A 14,167-nucleotide genomic window follows, 5' to 3' on the forward strand; every position below is an offset into this window, starting at 1 on the left:
AGAGAGGACTGATGCATTCACAGGGAGAACATGCAACCTCCATGTAGAACTGCACCACTGTGCAGGACCTTCTCAGACATGATCACTGAATATTTGTGATTTGGCTTCTGTATTAAATTGTTTTTTTTTGTTGTGTTAAATTCAATGTTTTGGTGGATTGTCTGAAATTCAGTAAATCATCCATCCATCCATTCATTATTCCTTTCATTCATTCAACCAAGTGGATCAGAGTCAAGTTCCTCGTTTTTTTCCACCAACTTTGCTACTAAAGCTGATTCTGAAAATGTTTTCACTCAGTCATCCCAGGACAAAATGCTTCTAGCACCCCATTAATCTGATGCACACGTTTTGATAATACATAGATTAAATTAAAGTGTTTAATACCTACAGAAGCTCGTGCATCCGACCGATGAAGTTTATGATCAGTTCTGAACGCTGGAGCTCAGAAACCTTTCAGCTCTCGGTGGTGTTTTTGTGAGAGCAGCACTCAGCGGCGCTGCTGCAGCCTCTCAGCTCCGATCTGAAGCATCCCAACGGAAATCACTGTTCTCTCCTCACTGATGTCCATTTCCTGTGAGCACTCAGAGCCTCTCCACCTATCGGTTTCACTCCTTCCTGAGCTCTTCTGGAGCACCAAAGCACCCATCAGTCCCTCGGTGCCCGCCTGCTGAGCATCGACTCCGCTGTGAAATATGGAAATGGTCTAAGTGCACTTCCTTCCATAACACGCTGATGATAACGGAGCAGGAAAGCAGCTTCTGCTCTGATGTTGACGTGTTCTGGGTGTAGATCGCCGCCATCAGAACACAATGAAGGTTTTAACTTTAAAGCAGTTAATCTGTAGCAGTCTACAGCCAACAGTGGGATCAAGTAAAATAACTTTGTTTGAATATGTTTAAGCTGCTGCAATGGATACTTTTAGATATATTTGATCTTAAACAGAGTTCACTATCACTAACTAACCCCCAGAACTATTTATCAAAGGACCTGTAGAATCAGTAGGTCACTTAAATTGGACCTATCTGACAACACAAAGTAGGCTAAAAGACCTAAAAAGAGCAGAACGCCAATAATCAAGAATCTTTTATTGTCATTATGTGTTACCAGACAGGAGATACACAGCCTACACAGATAACATGACACACAGACACAACAGACTTAGTATTTACAGGAGTTAAAGTTCGTATCAGAGTCAGAGAGCTCTGATATCAGTCCCTTAGCGAATGATATGAGCCGTGAAACATGGATCAGTCCCTCCACCATGAATCTCAAGTAATGAGGTATTTTCTGATTCTAAGGCTTCATTTACAGAAATGTGCAGCTCTTGGAAAGGATCTGTTTCTGAGTTTATTAGTTCTGGATTTGAGGCTTTTTTGAAGCGTTTACCTGATGGGAGAGGGGCAAACAGCGCATTGCCTGGGTGGGGTGGGGGGGGGGGGGGGGGATCAGTGGAGATGCCTCTGGACCTTCTTTGGACTCGTTCTGCATAAACTGAGCTTAAATTCTGCAGACGGCATCCCACAATGCCATGCGCTGTTCTCGCCACTCATGCTAGCTCCTTCCTCTCCACACAGTTAGGCTGAGACATAAAACACTCTCTATGGTAGCTCTGTAGAAGTTATTTAGCAGTTTAGTGGAAAGTCTAGACCTTTTCAGTTTCCTGAGTAAGAGAAGCCGTTGTTGGGCCTTCTTTACCAGGTGGGAGGTGTTCACTAGTGATGGGTCGATGAGGCGTCATGAAACGTTTCGACACATTGCAACTCTGTGCCGTTACTGTGCCGATACTGTGTCACTGAATACTGACACCTGCTGGACCTTAAAAATCCCTACAGGCAACCTGGTTGACAGAGTTAACTGACACTGATTTGATGACCAAGTATACACAATACAATTTAAATCATTGTATGTTGCATTGTATTATTTTATATTTTCATTTGAATTAAACATATATTTGATTTTTTTTAGATACAGTCAATAAATAATGTGAAGGAGGATGCTTGTGGACTGGCTTTTTTATTTTTTTACAAATGGTTGATCGGGCGCTTTGTTTAGTTACCTGACTGATATCATCTGTTCTGAAATCGGACATGCTGAGTATGACAAAGGGAGGAAGAACTACTCAGAGTAGCAACTTTCTACTCAGTGTAGATCAGCCGTTTTTTTCTGAAACGACGCTCAGAACAAAGACGCACAGCGCAACCCGCCCAACCAAAAAAGCGTTGCAGAACCCATCCATCAGTGGTGCGCTCCGATCAGCACCTGGCGCTCACAGAGCGAGACTGTGGTACAACACCATCACACCAGAGTTGCAAAATAGTTAAAAATTAACCATTATTAACCGTTATTTTGTTTACAGTTCAGCTTGGATTTTCTTTACTGCGCAGCATAGCTCTGCTGTGCACGCTGCTGTGCGCGAATGCACACGCGTGCAGCTTAGAGGGAACAGAAACAGTTTGGCGCGTCAGTCAGTTCGAAACAGGTGCTGTATCGGTCACGTGACTTTTCCGTAGCAATACACACATCGACACGGGTTTCGCTCTATGAGACCGACACATGTGCCGACGCATCGGTGTTGCCGGACCCATCACTAGTGTTCACAGTCCAGGAGAGGTCAGAGAAGATGTGGATATCCAAGAACTCAATGCTGTCCACGCACTCCACCACCTCCCCCTGTATGTAGAGAGGAGGTGTTCAGTTCTCCTGGACCTCCTGTAGTCTATCATTACCTCCTTGCTTTTGATGGTGTTCAGGATCAGGTTGTTCCTGGAGCTCCACTGTGTCAGATTGCTGACCGTCCTCCCTGCAGTGGGACTCATCATTGGTGGAGATGAGACCCACTACAGTGGTGTCGTCTCCAAACGTCACAACGATGTTTGTGGGGTGGACGGTAGAACGGTTCTGGGTGAAGAGGATGAAGAGAGCTAGGCTAAGGACACAGCCCTGTGGTGTTCCTGTGTTGAGGATCAGTGGAGCAGATGTTCCCTATCCACAACACCTGGGGCCTGTTGGTGAGGATCCACCAGAAATAAAGGACATCTATCAGTCCGGAGTGGGTGACAAGGGTTCTGGGGCTTCAGTGGATCAGAGTGAGAGGCGTTACTGACACAGAAAACATGGAACAGTGGAGAACCTACCAGGAGAAGACGTGCTACCAAAATTACTCCAAGGACTCATCATCGACTCATCCAGGAGGTCCCAGACGAACCCTGAACAATATCTAAACACCTGCAGGCCTTATTGCCTCAGTTAAGGTCAGAGGTCATGACTTAACAAGTGAGAGAGAGAGAGAGAGAGAGAGAGAGAGAGAGAGAGAGAGAGAGAGAGAGACTGGGCGGAAACAGCAGGGAGATTTACACTTTACTGTCAAAACTATTACGCTTATATATCAGTGAATTCAGGTGTTCCAAACTCTTCCATGGCCGTTTAAAATCCAGCACCTAGGCGTGCTTTGGCAACCATTTGTAAGTGAAAGGTACCGTGATTTCTATACAACCTAGAAGAACAAAAGGTTCAGTCATGAAAGTATTAGCTGGCCAGCTCTCAGTGGTATTATCACCTTTTGGAGGAGCAAGGATCCATGGAGCATGGTCAGCTGACGATGAGGAGCGTATGAGGAAGTCAGCAGGTTTCTGCACAGCTAGTAGCTACAGACCTCCACAGTTCATGTGGCCTTCAGATAAGACCAGGAACCGTGCCTATAAAGCTTCACGCTATAGGTTTGCATGGCTGAGTAGCTGCTTCCATCCATCCAACCCAGAGCATGGTATGTAGAGGTGTAAAGCTCACCGCCGCTGGACTCTAGAGCAGTGGAGGCATGCTGTCTGCGCTCTGTCGAGAGATTTAATGGACGGGTCTGAGTTTAGTAGCTTCCAGGAGAACTGCTCTGCTCTGACTGGATTATGTCAAGCAGAAAGTTTGGTGGACGGATTATTGTGGTAGTCCCAGTGAAAGGAACTATGGATGCTTTAAAAAATAAAGACATTTTGTACAAGTTCACCCTCCCAACCTTGTGGTTTGTTCCTGGTCCAATAAAGCGGAGCCTCAGTGAACAAAGCAAGGTCCATAGAGACTGGAATGTGCAAGCTTAGTGTGGAAGAACCTGACTAGCCTGAGCAGATTCTGACCTTAACCCGATAGAACACCCTGGGATGAATTAGAGCAGAGATTGTGAGCCAGAGCTTCTCATCCAGCACCAGCGTCGGACCTCAGAAACGATCCTCCATGTCAGAGTTGAAGCCTTCAACAGCCGTAAAGGTTGAGCCGAATCCAGATGATCCCATCAGAAAGAAAAGAAAGATTTCTTCCCACGGTTACAAAAAATCTGCAAGTTCTCTTCTTCATTTCAGTTAATAAAGAGTTTTTTTTAATTACTTCCAGTGGATCACGCTCTATAGCATAGATGAGAGCATTCTGAGTTCACCAGAACTCTTTCCAGAACCATGAGAACTTTTCCTTAAACAACACCGATAAAAGCACAGAATATGTTCAGTAAAACTGCATCACCGTAAGATGTATGCAACGAAATTTGACTATAAAGTCATCTAAGTCAGAAAATGCAGCCAAAGTTCAGCTTTACCAAATAAATGTGTTGTTGCCACGTAAAGAGAGAATTTATCACGCTCGTCTCTCCGGACTTTACGGCCCTGCCAGCAGTTTTTATTCCTGGAACAATCACGCATCACAAGGAGCAAATAATCCCAGAATCAATATCCGCTCATCGGAGTCAAGTAACACATCCCGCTGGCAAGCAGAAATAAAAAGGGATTTCATTGTGAGGTGATAGAGTTATGTCTCTATACATGCAGCACATGCCTGTTGCCGCGCTCAGCTCATTTCATTAGAGGGGATTGTGTCGACGTGTGAATCCTCTACTGCCCCGCTTTGCTCCTGAGCAGCGAACGCGTAGCTGTGCAGGGACTGTGCATCGATTTGTTATGTGTTCAGCAGAGCCTCCCGCTGGCTGCAGCTTCAGCCGAGCAGACGAGGTGCGCCCAGAGAGCTCAGAGAGCGGGGAGCCGCCGCCATTGCTCAGGGCCGTGATTACATTGAGCGAAACAAAGAAAAAAAAAGAGAGACACGATGCGAGCTATCAGCGAGCGAATCAATCACTTCTCCTGTCCCTACGTGCTTCCGAGTTTTCATTATGAAACATCAGCGAGTCATTTTCCAGCCGAATGCGGTGAGGCGGTCTCTAATTCCCTAAACTCCAACCGAGTCAATATAGCGTCTGAAGTGCGGGCGAACATATGCTCGGCTGCCGGAGACAAGAGTTTAGCTGCAACTCTTTGTCATCATTTTCGGGCTTTTATCTATTTATCTCAACACGCATCATTAGTTGAACCAGGAAGTTATTGCTGCCTCAACATCTGTTCTGTTAAAGTTGAATGTGAGAAACGCTGCGCTTGCAGTCAGAGGAGATTTTCATGATGTTTCTGGAAAGAAGGACTTTCCAGCCGTTGCATTTGTGATGGTCATGGCAAATCAGGCCGTGTCCACTTTATTCAGGCCGCCGTTTGTTGCACAATTGCTAGAGTTTATTCAGAGTTGATTTCCTGGCTCGTAATCTACTTATAAGAAGAATCTGCACATTTCTGGTAGGTATGAAGTCAGGGCCACTGCAGAGCCTGAATGTTAGTCATTTTAGGGCGTTTTCACATCTATAGTTCATTCACTTTGGTCCAAATCAGTTGATGAGTTTGTAAATTTGTAACTTTTCTGGATGGTTTTGTTTTTTTCCACACAAAGGAAGAACCAGAATCTAAGGCTGGACGATATAGAAAAAAAGCATATCGATAAAATAGAAATCATAATGATCGATACCGATAATTATAAACAAATTCAAAACATATGTTTTAAGTGGAGCCCAGGATATTTTATGCTGTTGCTTAGCAACCTATCTTTAGATACAGACACAAACACTGAATTCAAACTCAACCCTTTATTCAACCAACTTTTTACCAAAACTGCAAGTTTTTAACAAAGAGAAAAGAATGCGTGCTCTCTGAACTCTAAAGGGGGCGGAGCTTGATTCCTGGGTCTGCGTTGGGATTGGTTGGGAGGATGTAATGACTGTAATATAACCTAGAATGCAAAAGGAAGGAAAACTGTTATTCTGAACTTTTTATTGACCCTTTTTTTCTATCGATCGATTATATATTGTTATTGAATTATCGTCCAGCCCTACCACAAACCAGTTGAGATCATTCAGTCTGTTCATGGGTCAGAACCGAATGTACAAACAGGAAGCAGACTCAGAAGAAAACATGGAGAATGTGACCATTTCATTAATGTGTCTCTGGGTACTGTTACGGGCAAAATGATCTGAGAAGCAAACTGGATGATTTTGAGAAACGTGATGAAAGTTGCATGTGGCTTTATGCTTTACTGATAAGACGTGTTGCCATATTTTATTAGTTTGTTTTTTTCTGCATCCCAAAATGCAACACAAACCTCCCCTACAGGAAGGCGCCTGGCTCTATTAGCAGCACCTGCTAGCTGGATCGGATCGAAGTCGGACCAAAATCTGGTGGTTTGAAAGTGTTTCGGTCCGCACTTTATTGCAATTGCTTTGTTCACATCTGCACAAATGAACCGCGGTTCATTTTAAATGGACAAATGCCTGAGGTGTGGTTTGGTGTGTGGCTGGGATCGTCGTCCTGCTGCAACGCCCAACAACAGTCATCAGAACTTTGACCTGTCTCTGACTGGCCAGTTGGGATCTATAGAAAATCAGAAAATACCACAAGCAGGAAGCGTTAGCAAACAAAAATCTAATTAAGCCAGTTTTATTTTGAACAAAAATGCTTTTATTTTGAAGGTATCTGTTGTCTTTTCTCTGATTCAATACCTACGTTTGTGCAATAACCCAGATTGTGCGCTAATGTCTCCTGCTGTAAAGCAGTGGTGTCCAGTCAGTCCCCAGGGGCCGGTGTCCTGCATGTTTTAGGTTTCTGTCCAGTTTCAACACAGCTGAACCTGAATTAGCAGGGCTCTGCAGACCATGATGACAGACTGAGAAGGTAAATCATTCATTTGAATCAGATGTGTTGGAGCAGGGAGCCATCTGAAACATGCAGGAGACCAGCCCTCGAGGACTGGAGTTGGACATGCCTGCTTTAAAGAGAAACCGATGCAGAATGAAGAGTTTTAGACTAAATGTGAACAGCATTTCAATGCAACGTCATGGACAAAATACTACATGCAGAGGTCTCACCGCAGCAGACAGACATGATAGGAACCTGGACACTGGAGTTCACAGAAAGTGCTGGAAGCAATGATCTATCAGAACCAATCCTAACACGGTGCTCCAGAGTATTAAATGGTTTGTGGAGAACAGACTGTTGTTCTCTGGGATGACAGCTTGCATAAGCAGACCAAAACTAAACAGAGAAGCACAGCAGCTTTCACATTGTGTATGTCTGAAAGATTTTACAATAAGATCATGTAAAGTTTCTGTTTTCAGTACGGCAGCTTGGGTTTTATTGTTCAGCTGGAAGACTGCCATGATCAACAACAATCACACATATATTACCACATATATTTCTGAACTGATTCATTTCAGCCATTTATGTGATAATTACCAGCTGCTTCTAGGGAAGAAATATACTCTCATTAGAATTAGACTTTTCCAGGCAATGAATTTATAACACTGAATGTTTATCCCGTGAAGCATATGTTAAAATCACCTGCAAAATTTTTGCCTGCAAAATCTTATTGCAAAAATTCACCTGAAAGGAAATTCAACTGCAACAATGCAGCTGGAGAACGTTGCATGCAAATGTTCTTGTGACTCAAGCCAAAGCAACAGCGCTAGATTGAGTCAAGCAGCTTTTAGCAGCTTTATCAAATTATGCTCTTTCGTTCAGGTGACACACCAGTGCATCGGGGGCGTTGGGGGCATTGGAGGCACCACATTTAGACATTTACCAGCTAACTATTAAGAGACTCAGCTTTCCCCAACGCACTGGTCTGTCATGTGATCAAATTAGGGTAATTTGATTGCCTAAGAGCTCAATTCAGTCTAGTTTGAAATTTAACAGAATTGAATTCAATGTTGCAGGGGAATTTTGCAAATTTAAATAAAAAAAGAGTCACACGTATAATTTTACAGGATAAAAATTCAGGGTTGTAATTTCAATGTCTAAAAAAAGTTTGATTCTAATGGGATCATGTTTCTTCCATATGCTACCCAGTGTTGTTCAAGTTTCAACCATCTACAGCTAAGCCCAAAATTATACATACCTCACACAGATTTCATTCTAGAGGAATCATTTTTCTACTGACTGGATGGGATATTAGGTTTTTTGACGGGCCTGGTCAGACCCTGACTCGAGTAGGACAGAGAATCTGTGGAAGAAGCTGAAGTAGGCCTTTCTACTGTAAAAGACTCGGCGCTCATCACCAAAGATAATAATGCAAAAGGCTGCTCAGAAATTATACGAAGGGTTTGACTGCTGTAAAAGGTGAACGAAAACAGCTGATTAATTTTTTATAAATTGTTGCTTTTATGTCATTTTATGATCTATCAGGAGATGCCCGTCTCATTTCCTGATCAGAAGCAAACGTCTTGGTTAATTTAGAGTCTCGTTAAGCCTAACTCTACTGGGGTATCGAGGATTTAGGGTTTTAGGATTTGTGGAGATGTTGTTCGTTACTCAACTTTCTGCAAAGCAACAGCAGCACTGGCAGAGGAAGAGCCCCACAGCATGATGCTGCCGCCCCCATGCTTGACAGAAGGTGTGAAGAAGTGCTGTAAGGTTGGAAAGCCTCACCTTAACTCCTTCAAACATACTTCTTGTCATCTTGGCCAAACAGCTCAACGTGGGTCTGGTCTGACCATCGGACCTTCCTCCAGAAAACATTTGGCACATCTCAGCTTGATTTGGGCTCTCAGTCCACCAGTTTCCTTCCATCTGAGGGGGGAAAGTCGAGATGTTTTTCCAGACCGTGGAAAACTGGTGAGACATTCCAATAACTTGCATTATGTACAGTATTTACATTTTTAAATACAGACTTGTATAGAAATGGCTTTAAAAGATTTTGTGTAAATCATTGCAGGGTTCCCTGGTCCTGCTCGTGGTTCTGAGTCTTGATCAAGCCAAGAGTTTTGAGATAAATCCTTTATATCAGCTGCTGTCAATCATGACCACCGTGCAGAAGATGGCAGACCGTGCCTTTTTCCAGGTAAAACCCACCCTGAACCTTCAGAACCACTCATATCAACACATGTCAGTGAATGTGTGCAGATTTTTGAGTCCGTCCACACCATGAAAAAAGGTGTTCCTAATTCCCCTTCCTCACTGTTATAATAATTGCTTTAAGATGCAGTTTCAGTCCACCAGTAGCAGAAATGCTGCCTGTCTGAACTCCTATCAGGTCGTGATGGAAGCAAAGTTCAGAAGTAGAAATGCACTCTTCCTAAACCCTTTTCTAAACACTGGCTGAGGTGAGATCTGCAGTACAACATTAAATATGCAGCATCATGTTGACTCTTTCCCCCTCTCTGTCCTCCAGTATCTGGGTGACCGTAACAGCAGGTGCTGGCGTGTTTGGAACCTTCATTACAGGAGATAAATATTTGAATTTCTCCTTCAGCTGCCTCAGCTGCCGCTAGAAAACATTTACTGTGGATGTGAGCAGAGGCTGTTTGCTTCACAAACCCGAGAGCGTGTGTGACGGCTCACCCGACGGGGCGGCGGCGCAGTTAAAGAGACGAGAAGATTTGATTATTCTGACAAACTGCAGCCGACTGAAACCAGCTCTGTGTTAAGAGATCACAAAGTGCTGTCAGAATCCGATCCGCTGGCAGAGACGCCTCCTCTGCTGTCGGCCCTGAAGACGTCCGCTTCTCTATCTGAGAGACAGTCAGGTGAGAAATTAGAGGAAAAAGCAGATTATCTTCATTTCAGGTTGAATCTGAATTAAAGAACAAGGACAGTGAATGATCATACATGCTGAAAAGCTTATACAGATATGCATTTATTTTCAAATTAATGATTTTTTTCCACCTATCGCTGCAGGTAAACAGGTAAACAACACGGAGAAGCTGGTTGCCTACATGTGCCAGAGCAGCTTTGCTCTCCAAACAGGATAACTGGAGGCCATGTCCTGATTAATCGACTTTATTAGATCAGGATGGAATCTGTAAAAGTGTTGCATTAATAACATATGCACCTGTTTGTGTAACCTCCACTTTTTGGGTTATTTTCACAGGTGTGTGGACGGGAATGTCCAGCTCAAAGGGGCAGATGTTGGATCAGGTTGGCATCCTCTCAGGTCCTGCTGATGATGAGCTGCTGGACAGCAGCGCTGGTGTTCCAGCAGTTTCAGTAGCAGGCAGCCGTGATCCTTGGACCTTCCTGGGTTGTTCCTGAACATTTTGACCAGTTTCTTTTCACCTGAAGGGGACACTTTGGGTCAGCTCAATGATGGCCCACTTTATCCAGCTTGGATGTCTCTGGGATCCTGTTGGAAAACCCAACCGCGTCTAAGCTTCATGTTGACTTCCTCTTCATTTTTCTAAATGCGACAGGAACAGACCAACATCATGATGCCACTATCTCCATGCTTGACAGTTTTTTTGGTATGAAAGCCTCAACTTCACACCAAAGAACTCATTAGTTTTCTCCTCTGACCATAAGCTGACAGCTGATGAGTCCATCTGGCCTCCTGCAGCTTTCCCTCCAACTGGATGGTGTTGATTTCTGCAACTAATTTAGAAGTCTAGACTTATTAACCTTGACTGTAAAATTCATTGTCGCGTTTTTTGTGCTTTCACAAACACACGAGAATCCATCTTGTAACACTCCGGCTTCAACGTGATTGGCCCGAACCAAAAACGGTTTGGACCAATCACGTTGCAGTATTGAGGTCTAAGGTTCAGTATGAGGTTGCTCCAGCCAACTCTTCTGGAAAGGCGGTCCACAAGGTTCTGGAGTGTTTATGGGGATCTTTGACGATTCTTCCAGCAGCTCACTTGTGATGTCAGACACTGATGTTGGACTGGAAGGCCTGGATCTCAGTCTCTGCTCTAATCCATCCCAAAGGTGTGCTATGGGGTCGAGGTCGAGGTCATCCACACCAAACTCTTGGAAGAGGAAGGAGCCGTCTCTAAACTGTTACCACAAAGATGGGAGCATGGAGTTATCCAAAATGTCTTAAGAACAATGAACCTGAACAACATTTGGTCAGGGAAGAGAATCCTTTTGGTAATATTATGTATTTGAGTCTGCATGTATAGTTTCAGCCCTCTATGGATTATAAACTAATTCATACAATCAAACTTCTGCACCCAGTTATATTTTCTTGAAAATTCTGCAGTTGTATCATTATTTTTTTCCCTGTAATGATTCAAATGAATCCAAAAATTAATCTTCTTTCCATGTGAACACAAAATATGGACCCAAAATAAAAAAACAACTAAAATCTCATTTGAGTTTTTGGTTTTGCTGTCCCCCCATAGATAACCAGTGACCCTCATCTGACCATCTGGGCCTTCTCTTCTCACAGGCTGCTGGTTTTTCCTCATTTCAGTGAATTTTCATGTTTATTTGTCACGATTGTTCCAGCTTCAGAAGCAAGTAGGTCATGCTGGCAGAATTTCGGGGGTGTAACAGTTGCGAGGAGCTTCTGGAGCGTGTTTTCTCTGGGGAACGAGGAGCGGGAAAACAAGTTGAGGAAGAGAACTTTCTCACGAGCTACAGGGACAACTGATTATCAGCAGCATAGCGGATCAATCGGTCTTTGAAAACCAATACAAGTCATCTCAGGATGTATACCCAGACTGTTGCTGAAGGTGAAAGAGATGCAGAGGCTTAAACATCACAGGGAGAAGGCAGGCGTATTCCTGGGGGTCCCAGACCTGAAGGGCAACGGTATTCACCCAGACAGGCCTTCAGAGGACGAAATAAAGCTCAGCTAGCAGGTAGACAGCTGAAATGCTCAAACTGGTGGAGACACAAGGCAAAGGCTCTGCTGCATTTTACATACCAAAGACTCACAGATGTAGAAAATCGGAGCTCAGGCACGGATAGATGTAGCCGAAGGAACACTGCACGTTCCTGCTACCTTGCATGAGCGTCTTTCACTGGAAAAGGCGTCTGAGGAAGGTCAGACTTGGTATTCAGGGGAGAAAAAAACCCACAAAAACAAAAAAAGCTGCAGCAGATCTTCACCGACAGCTCGCCATCAGCAGATCTATCAATCACATGAAAGTCCCTGCAGAGTGAGCAGCTCCACAGTTCAAACAGTGAGCAAAGGAATGTCTTCTTCAGGAAAAACTAAAAAAAACTCCAGCATGACTGTTACTGGGAGCCAAATCCTCTTTTCCAAATGGGTCCCACCTCTCCCAGTGATCCGGTTCCCCACCGGCTCCATGAGCTCTCAGAGCCAGCTAGAACCATCTCCTCCTATAAAAACCATCAACATGTCCCACAGATCCCATTCCAACCACACTGCTTGGTAATGCTTCCCCCTAATTAGCACTTCCATATGAGATCTCATTAATACAGCCTTATTAACAAGCTGCTAACTTTAGGGGCTGCTGTAATGAAACCCGAGAGCTCTCCACTTTCTACATAACCAGTTTAGGAAAGATCACTGAATCGTTTTCCATCTAATGAAGATATCTTGCTGGACGTTTTATTCTTCTGGTCTTTAAGATGCAATGTTCATTAAATCTGTCTGAGATCTTTGCTTTCAGACGTTGCAGCTGCTACCAGGTGGTCCCCCAGGATGAGCTGGGGAGTGATACTGAGATCTGGGTCTCCCTCCTGGACCTGCTACCCTCTGACAAGATCTCAGAATCCATCCGTCCGTCCATCCCTCAATCCATCCATCCATCCGTCCATCTGTATATCCCAACTTCTTCAGAAATAAACTTCTGCCCTTTGCGGTTAAGATTAATGCCGGCCGGCACTAGAGAGGGTCATTTCAACATTTGATGACATTCGAGGAACGCAGACACAGTTTACCTGAACTGGAAAAGCACATCTTGATGCTGAAACCCATTTTATTTTGATTTTCTTTGGCAATTGGCAGTTTCTGAGACAATAAATGAAGAACTAAATTAAGTTCTGATAACTAGATATTGTGTGTGTGTTTGAGCATTACTGATGCAACAAATTGCTTAAATTGCCACTGTGTCAAAGATTCCTACCATCTGCTTCTTGGAGCCACGCTTATCTGAACTCATACTGCGGCACAAATCCCCAGAAATGAGTCCTAATCTGAGAGATCTGGGCAGGATTCAACACTCTCTGTTCAATTCAGAGCATCCAGGACCACACTGGCTGCCTTTTAATCAAAGAAAGCAGTTTTACTCAGATCAGGCGATTTGTTTCCGAATGAATATTTCAGTCAGCATTTCCGCTGCAGGTTTATTGTAAACACGATCGCTCCTCTCTGCAGAGCATAAGGGAAGATGATGACGGCGTCTCCTCTGAGGAAAGAACAACGATGTGATGCTGAAGTGCCGTCATGTTGGTTCCTGTCAGCCTTTGTTGTTTGTGCAGTGAGAACAGGAAAAACAAAAAAACCCTCTGGCTACATGAAGTGTAGACCTGAGCAGCTGTTTTTGGATTCATTGATCAGCTTTTTTCAGTTCTAAACATATATGATAGTTTCAGCCCTAAAACCATCTCTCAGCCTCTCTGAAAATCATATATCCATCATGTTTACCAGATAGTATCGACCATCAATAACATCAAAAAAGATCTAAGATTGAGAAACTGTAGATTTACATATGATGGGAGCCATCTGTGGAGCCATTTCTAAGCTGTTTCATGAGGTGTTTTTGAGATGCATGTGGTTTATCAGTTAAAGCTATAGCTGGTAATCCTGTTCAGAAACACTTTGACTGTTGTCAATACATTAAGTATTCAGAAAAAGAAGGCAGTGTGCATGCTCGTTCCTTGTTTCTGGCTGCACATGTCCACTTCTAGTGTTTATGTATCCGGCTAGCTTAGCGGCTAGCTTAGCGGCTAGCTTAGCGGCTAGCTTAGCGGCTAGCTTAGCGGCTAGCTTAGCGGCTAGCCGTTCATTGTTGCTCCGCTTCTCTCACTGCATACTTTGAACATGGCTGAAAGTCACAAGAAGTGAACCACATTCATGTTTATGAGAAGAAGAAAAAGAAGCAGAAGGGGAAAAAAAATAAAAATAAGACCAGATT

This window comes from Fundulus heteroclitus, chromosome 4 (assembly GCF_011125445.2).
Source record: "Fundulus heteroclitus isolate FHET01 chromosome 4, MU-UCD_Fhet_4.1, whole genome shotgun sequence".
NCBI classification, from domain to species: Eukaryota; Metazoa; Chordata; class Actinopteri; order Cyprinodontiformes; family Fundulidae; genus Fundulus; species Fundulus heteroclitus.